General features: G+C 31.1%; 1 long non-coding RNA gene across 1 annotated transcript; it reads right to left on the bottom strand.

The window, feature by feature from the left end:
• Window positions 1–6,089: 6,089 nt before the first annotated feature.
• Window positions 6,090–8,391, bottom strand: LOC106687617 (uncharacterized). Its single transcript, XR_001344188.2, has 2 exons — window positions 8,145–8,391; window positions 6,090–6,261 (listed from the first exon to the last, which is right to left on the bottom strand). It is a non-coding gene; the product is annotated as an uncharacterized lncRNA (long non-coding RNA).
• Window positions 8,392–8,919: the final 528 nt, after the last annotated feature.

Below are 8,919 nucleotides of genomic sequence, written 5' to 3'. Positions count from 1 at the left end.
AGTATGTATGAGATCATTCATCAATATTACTTATTGCCCACAACTGTGTGGCAGATTGTAATATCTATCAATAAATAAATCCATCAAATAAAAATAAAAAATTATTTAAAAAAATTAAAATCTGTACCGCTACAACCAATGAAGGGTCAGGGGTTCAGTACTTTGTAAGAAAGTACTGTTACTAGACCAACGGTTGTGCAGGGAGGTGATTTGGTCAGAATTACGCTCGATAAACACCAGGAGGGCTCCAAGACCCACAGGAGTTGACTCACGGCTACAATGTGACAGAAAACAATTTTCTGCCTAGCTGGAATCGAACTCGGGTACTTAGAGTTAGTAGCCACGCGCCTTACCCCGGGGCTACCCGCGCTCCCCTCCAATTTATTTACTTGTTTATATATAGCTAAATATATAAATTTATTAAATATTTTTGTATTGTAGGGTACAAAAAGACCCTTGGGCATCGACATCCCGCTTCCAGTATTTTGTACATTACATCATAGGCTCCCTGGAACTCTTCGCTTGTAAATGTTTAAGGGTCATAGTCGAAGCTTCCTGGACCGCAGTTTTTTAATGCTCCATGCATATACATTTTTTTTAATCTGGTATGATTTTATTTTAATTGTATCGCTATCATTACTTCAGGCTGTGGCTGATTGTTATGTGGGTTATCAATAAATAGAAATAATAACCAATTAAATCAAACTTAATATAGTTGTTTGATTTTTAGTGGGAATAATCTTTTATAGCATTAAGGTGTTAAATTTAGTACCATTAAATTTATCATTTAATGATCTTATTATTTTTGTTTAAAATACTGAAATAATTGTTATTAGACAAGTCATTAGATAGAAGTGCTTATGTAATAATTGGTTCAAAAACCAGTTGTTTGATTAGCTTATTCTTAATTTTTCGGTGATAACTATGAAATATTTTGAATAATAAGATATGTCATTTTTTTATTAAATTAAATTAAATTAATTTTTATTTTAACTCTTTAGTTTCTGAGGTATTGTCATTTTATATTTGTATTGATTATCTTTGACTATAATATCAAACAGCTCGTAGTGAATGCGGAGGGATGTGTTGTGACAACTTTCCTGTATAATACACAATATTCGGGTTGGAAATAAGGTCTAAGAGCAGCCGTTTTGGTACGTTGTAGGTACGATTTCCACCTGAGATAGTCAAGATTTATTTCTTGGGACCACCCAGAAATAGATATTCATGTCTGAATATTAAGAAAAAATCTTTTTTTATTTATGTTATTTTCGTATTTTCCCTGTGTATTTATTTTAATATTTTGTCATATCTAACAATGTTTGTATCTAGCTTTTCATTTAGCCCCGACGAAGCTCTGCAAAGTTGGGAAAAACGTTGGTTAACAATAATTAGTTTTATTTTACTATTTTGATAGCTTTATTGACCGCCTCCCCCCCGGACTATCTTCCTACAATCTACTTCGTAGGTTAACTATCTTCTTCAAATATAAGTTATTTAAGTTATAATAAATAAATTAATATGAGGTCTAGCTATTTTATTAATCAAATTCAATCATTAACATTATATAAAATGTTTCAATTATCCCAATTTTTAGAGACTATAGGTCATTCACCACGCTTATTGTTTAATGTTATCTAAAAAAAAAATCCAATACTTTAACAATTACTCAAATCCAGTGCCACTGTTCCTTTGGAAAAAAGATAATGCCATTATCCTGTCTTAATACTCAAGGCAATCACTTTGAACAACATTTAATATGCATGCTATTGTTTATATTTCGAAAATGAATTAGTTGAATTAATTGTTTTATTATTAAAAAATATTAAATTTGTATCGCTACACGCTACGAAGGGCTAGGGGTGCTGTACTTTGTAAGGGAGTACTGTTACAATACCAACGGTTGTGTAAGGAGGTGATTTGGTCAGTATCATGCTCGACAATCAGATTTTTACATAATTAAGGGTACTCTCTTCATGAAGTTGGGTGGACCAACTTTATAACCAGAATAATGCCACAACCTGATTGCCGTACGAACCTTAATCCACTCCAGCAAAGTGGCGTGTGCTTTCGCTATATCCATCCATATTCGATAGCGGCGGAATATCACTTTTCATCACCGGAGGAAGGTTTTCAAGGGGTCAAGTTCAGGACTGCCGGTCTGACCACGTAAGCTATCATGTCTGAATATCCACAACATTTTTTATAAGTTTGGAATAAAAAAAAATTGGATCTTGACCTATTTATTCGGTCTATATCTAAAGTTCCCGGGTTGCGACACCTCTTATGATTTACTGGATTGAAAACTAAAAATAAAAAGAGAGAAAGGAGTGTGAAATGAAACGTATGAAGACAACTCAAAGACTAATCAATCAATCTACAGCTGATATATTACTCGATCAGATGTTATGGCCCTGCCAGCTGATATCAGGCCGTAACTTATAACTGTTATAAATTAAATAATTGACATCAATAAAAATCTTTTAAGAAAACAGTTATTGGACATACCTACCTTTCTAGGGAATTTTTTGTTTACTTTGTGATACATAATTTTAGTTAACCCTGTAGTAAGGGGATTGTCTGTGTGAATAGTAAAGATGTAGATTTGAAATGTAGAAGGATTAATTTCATTTAAAACTGTAATAACTTAATGTTATGTAATATGCACACCAGATTTTTGTTGAAGCTTACTTCTAAAGTAAAATGTAACTTTTTGATTGGTTCTTATTGTTGATTATACATTGATGATAAGGATATGGTTTATTCTAGTGATAAGTTTTGAGTTCAGAACAATTGGTTTTATTAAAAAATTCCATTCTAAAAAGCTTTTTAACATCAGATATTCAGAGCATCACATTACTAATGAAGATAGGGACATATTCTACGCAGACTTAAGACCAACCTGTCCTATCTATGGTAGACTTTTTTGCAGCAGAGTGTGGGAGGGCACTTAGTCAACCTCTGACCTTCAGGACACATGGGTCTCCTCATTAGTGCTTGGTGGGTAGTCTTGTTGCCGATGTCTGTTACATCGATGATTTCTGCCTCTGAATAAGAGACCAGAACCAAAAGGAAATAGCAGAGCCAAAAGAACATCTCGCCTCAGAACATCCGAACAAACTAGTCCGTGATGCAAGATAACAAGGGTCAACCTTTAAGATAACAATGGACCAATCAGTAGTCTTGTGCGACGGATAATCATGTTGCAATAATTTATGCTTTACATAATAAAGTTATAATAATAACTTTATTTGTTTTTGGAGCAACCCTTATAAAAGTAAAGTTTGCTATTACTGTAAATGGCTTATATATAAAAATATTGATAGTCATCGAGAATATGAAATTAAAAATCATTTATATATTAATAATACATACTAAGATGGGCATGCTTTTCTGCATTATTTAAAATTATCAAACAAACAAAATCTACTCATCCTATACAAAAAAATTGGTATCCGGATCTAATTATGAGTTTAAAGGTTATAAATACAATCTGAGATCCGGTTTCGTGGATACTGCCAGGATTTAATACATGTAGTTAGAACAAATATTATCTAGTTCTTGCATACATCGAGTTATGTTCTCTTGGTTCGTGGGACAACTTGGCAAACAACTACAGTAACTCTCCTATTCCGTTCCGTCACCAGCTGGACAATCCAAATATCCAAAGTATATTTGTGCGCATCTATTAAGAGTGATTGCCAATTTCCTGGAAAGTCTCAATCGGCAATTAATTCTCAGGTAAGCCATGAGGCAGCTGACCATCAGGTAGTTCTGGTAGGCGTTCGCCGCACAGTGGTAGGAAACTGTCGTTTTTGTGTAAAAACCTCTAAATTGTGTAATTCTCACAAATTCTTATGTTATCCAGGGTACTGAATTCAAATACATTTATTTATTTATTTTATTTTTATTTTCGATTATATTTTCAGGTGAAAAATATAAATCTTTATTTTCCGTCATTAAAATCATTTTTTCCTATTAATAAAATGCTATTCTGATCATTTTTCTTACCTTATTTTGGTTACACCTTCCAAAAAGGTCCTTAACTTCATACGTCTCAGTACGTCAATGAATCTTACACAAAAGATGCTCCGATATGTACACTTTTACGCAAAAATAGTCTAATCACAAAGGTCAATAAAGCTCATTTTTTTCTTGTATATTTAAAATGTGCAAACAAAATGTTTCTGTTATTAAATTGGACGTCACCAAAGTAATTTAGGAAAAAAGTATATCATGAACCATACATACTTTTACAAAAACTACAATTCGTTTACCCTACAATAGCTTTCGTTGGTATCGACTTGGCCGGAATATTTTTCGTTGGATGGTTTAAAAAAAAATTAACAACAACCAGTAAACACTTAATTTTTCCAAATACCGAAATAACGTCTGTAAGATTAAGTCAACGGCTTACAAATATACTTTGATAGGAGAACCAATTACGGTGATTTGAGTGTAAGAAACCACACTCATCAACATGATTTTACACCTTTCATTTTGGAGGGTTTTCCTACACTTTTCACCACTGTTCCACGTTTTGTGCATTGAATAATTTTGCACATATCTAATCCTTTGCAGCCTACCACAATAGCTCCCTCCAGTTCATAAAAAAATTGGAAGCTCCTCAGAAGTGTGCTCAGTGTGCGTTAACAAATTATATTTGACTCAACCAATCATATTATCCGTTTGCAGTAACTGTAAAAATATTTTTTTGCCTATGTGAGCTAAATTCACATTGAGTATTTTTATTATCCAGGACAATGGTAGCTTGAAAATATTATAATCAAATAGGTAAATTTTTTAAAATTTATTTATCAGATTTCTACTGTTATAAAATTCAATTTCGCTTTTTTTTTATATGCATTCCTGATTTTTTAAACTTTCATTTTTTAGAATTTCAGAATAAAATTAGGAAGGTCTTAGTTTTGATGATTGTATGATCTTCTGGTAGTGAAGTTGACTTTATAAGCTCATTCACTTCTTCTCCATCTCACTCAACTCTATAATTTTCAAAGAAAAGAGATATTTTAAACGAAAAAGTACAACAGATTTTATATCAGTGATTTTCCCGATGAGATTCATCATGAAAGCATACATTACCAATTACCAATTAATTTTTAATGGTTTTGAATTTGTGCGGGATTCCAACCAAACGTTGAAGGAAAAGGTAGGAAAATCGTTAGACAATTTCCGGTATTAATTCGTCATTATAATTGAGATATTTACTTTTTGAGACGTTATCAATGTTTCAGGCGTTAGATTTACAAAATGGTAAGATGGATAAATTAAATTCTCAGACGTTTGTTTAATTTCTCTTATTGTTTGGTTTTATAAAGTCAAAAACCATAAAACAGTTTCGTGATTTTTTTTTTATAACGATTGGAATCGCCGACATCGTTTTAGAACTAGATTTACTTTAAGGAATCGTTATCTGAAATATACCTTTCAATTGGAAATTGCAGAGTTAAGTTCATAGAGGAACTTAAAACATAAAATTTAAAAGAACTACAAGAGAATACCAAAAAGAAACTTTATTTATCAAGTTTAATTTCGAAATTTTCAAAACAAAAAGAAATGTGGGATCCCAATCGAGTCTTGAATACACTGCTTACTGAGGGTGTACAGTAGGACTTAAATAAGGGACGCAACGGCTTTGCGGTAAGTTTGAAACGTTTTGTAGGGTTCAAATCCCAACTGGGCTAGTTAATATATATTTTTCGATGGTCCCGAGAAATTAATCTTGACACTCCCAGCTTGGTTAGTACGCGGCGGAAATTCTAAATTCCAGTGACGCAGTTAAAAGAGTGGCGTCGGGATCTTCCAGAGTCCAGGTTTTGCCTCTAGAAGTGGGGTGACAAGCTCGGTTCTAAATATCCGAGGCTGAATGTGAATATTGTAAATAGGAATGATTGCGTTTAACCTGTTATATTATATTAAGTTTAATTTTTTTTTCTCTTTAATTTCTTATTTTATTATTCAACTTATATATCTATAAATATAGTGTAAATGTGTTCTAAGATGCTTATTACCAACGCTGTAAATAAATGACAGGATGGAAAAGAGGTAAAAAAAAATATTCAATCACATATATTTCTACACGTAATTTATTTATTTCATATAATATATGCCCATTAATATATCCAAGCATGCAGATTTCATGAATAAAAATATCATGTTCCAAAGAGATATATGTCCTTCAAATACAGCTGGATATCCAAGGAAATCAGAAAATAGTTTTTGATCCTCCTTTGTCTGGGTCTGTAACAATAAAAGATATATACCTTAATTAGTAACGAATTATTAATTATTTTCTGTTTATAAATATAATATACTATTTAAATCCATTTATTATATTACTTATAACAAAATATAGTTTAAAACTTCAATTCTTATATTTCGAGAAAAAAATTAAATTTTTTTCGACTCCATATTCTTTATTAGATATATCAGACAGCATTTTGTAAATAAAGAATTTTGTTTTCTATTTATGGGTCCACCACATTATATACATAATTATAATTACAAAATAACCGTTAAGAAGATTTTTTTTATATAATGTCAATCATGTATGTTTCCCAGAATCTATAAGGAAAATGAAAAACCACAAACCCAAAGCTCCACTCTGCATCAATTCCTCGTACTGCTGAAAGCATGTTTTCATTAGAAATGTTAGAAAACCCTATATCCGAGATATGTAAAATATAGAACATGGCTTGCATTTAAAAAAAATCATTAAACATTCAATTTCTAAACTCAAGAAAACTCAACCTATTAAACTATAGCACAATTTATTGCCATAGCATTCATTACCTTGTGTATATTATACGATATACTTATATGTACCTAGTCATATACACTAAACTTTACAATCAATACTATTTATTTTCATGTACTAATTCATTCTGAAATACGCTTTAATGGCATATTTATTTATTTTTTCTTTCTCTTCTTAAATAAAATAGAATAGTAGAAAATATTAGAATGCATGTACATAATTTCTGATGAATTGGTTTCCATTTAAATTATTTATTTATATTCAATTTTTTTTATTGTCATATTATTAAAATGTTTCAATTCAGTTTTCCTATAAAATACATATAAATAATAATTGTTTAAAAAAATATAAAGGAGTATAAGTGTATTTAATAATTAATTAAATCAAAAGTAAATGGGTTAATGCAGTGTTAACATCAATTTTATTTTATTTTTTTTTTATAAAAAACCTGCCTGGAGTCCGTGGTCTATATATTAAAATATTTTTTTATCTGTAATATTATTTTATACAAATGTTTTCTTTAAATTAATATTTTAGAAAACATTCTGCATCAAAAAATGTATTAAGAAATATTCAATAAAAATGTTTAATCAAATACTGATTGAAATAAGATGAATAAGTGATGATACTAGAAAAGGGAATAACTAGAAAATGAGTTTTTAAGGACTCATGAATAAAATATTAATTTTATTCATTATTTATATTTGTTTAGTAAGCCAATTTTACTAAACAATAATTGAAACCAACTTCTTTCAATGCTTCCGAGCACGCTCGAAATATCAGCAGATATGGATATGTGGATCTAAGTTGTAGACTGCTATTGAATTTAAAAAAGAAAATCTGACATGCCCTGTACCTTAGCAGCCAACTTCAGACTTGTGTACTGGACCAATTTAATTGGTTTGGTACAAAATAAAAACATACATGGTTCGTACTTGTCCAACATATCAATAGAGAAATTTGTAAAATATCAAGGATATCAGCTTCATCGCCGCGATTTTGATGATAACAATAAATACACTTATTTATTGCTATTTACAACTATATTTACATGAAAATACATTAAGTAAATTTAATGTAAGATCAAAATAGAGTGATACAGTCATGTACAGAAACTACCCATTGTAGCACTCTAATATATAAAATTAAAATAATAATCCAAACAATGTAATTATTATATCATGGCCACAGTGGAAATTACGAGGATAATAGTAATATTGAGGCACTAGTTCGAAAAACCTGATTACTCAAAAACATTATTATTCTAAAAATACAAATTTCCTAAAATATTTATCCAAAGGTTTTATGACTGAGTAGCTCAATAATAAATGTACTGACTATTAATATACTATCTCATAATGCTAACCTGTCCTATCAGAGATGAGCAACTTTCTACAGCAGAGAGTTTGACCGCATCGAGCCAACCTAGTGCCTACCGGACAAACTTGTCTGGGATCTGGAAGGGTATGAATCATTGTACCCTCCGAAGAAGAGGTCAGGTCCAGTACCAAGAGGAAACAGCAGATCCAAAAGAACATCTCGTTTCGGTGATCCAAGATGGACTGGCGGTTGGGACAGGATAACTTTAAATATAACAATGTGCTCTTTCCTTGCACGATTAGTTGTTACTTGGAAAATAAATGTTATAACGTCCTCTTCTCAGAATCCTATCGCTTGGTAGATTAAAATTCGCAATGATAGTAGATGTTCGTTTAACTCATTAGAGGGCAAAATTATTAAGCAATGCGTAAAATATTTTTTTACGCGTATATTTATACTTTTAGATGATTAATATTTATTATAAAATTATTATCGTTTTTTTTTACCAGGAATGTAGTTGGAACAAGGAACCACATACTATAGGAATTGGAAAAAAAATCAGGCATTCATCAAAGCTGTTGTTTGCGCCCGCTGCTCTTCATAGTAGTCCTCATTAAGCGATAAAGAAAGGTAAACTGAGAACTAGATAGTTTCAGTAAGGACACAGGAATTTACAACCTATAAGATTTTCCGTGTTAGCTATCGAGGATGACCTGATCTCGCTGGCTTCCAACGAACGAGACTTCCAATATGGCAAAACTGTTCTTCAAGAAGGAATGGTCACGATAAATATGAAAATTAATCCGGAAAACACCAAATGT

This window comes from Halyomorpha halys, unplaced genomic scaffold, assembly GCF_000696795.3.
Source record: "Halyomorpha halys isolate HHAL.00 unplaced genomic scaffold, Hhal_1.1 Scaffold988.1, whole genome shotgun sequence".
In the NCBI taxonomy this organism is placed as follows: Eukaryota; Metazoa; Arthropoda; class Insecta; order Hemiptera; family Pentatomidae; genus Halyomorpha; species Halyomorpha halys.
Note: the sequence above shows the minus strand (reverse complement) of the source record. Positions and strands in the feature narration are given on the sequence as shown.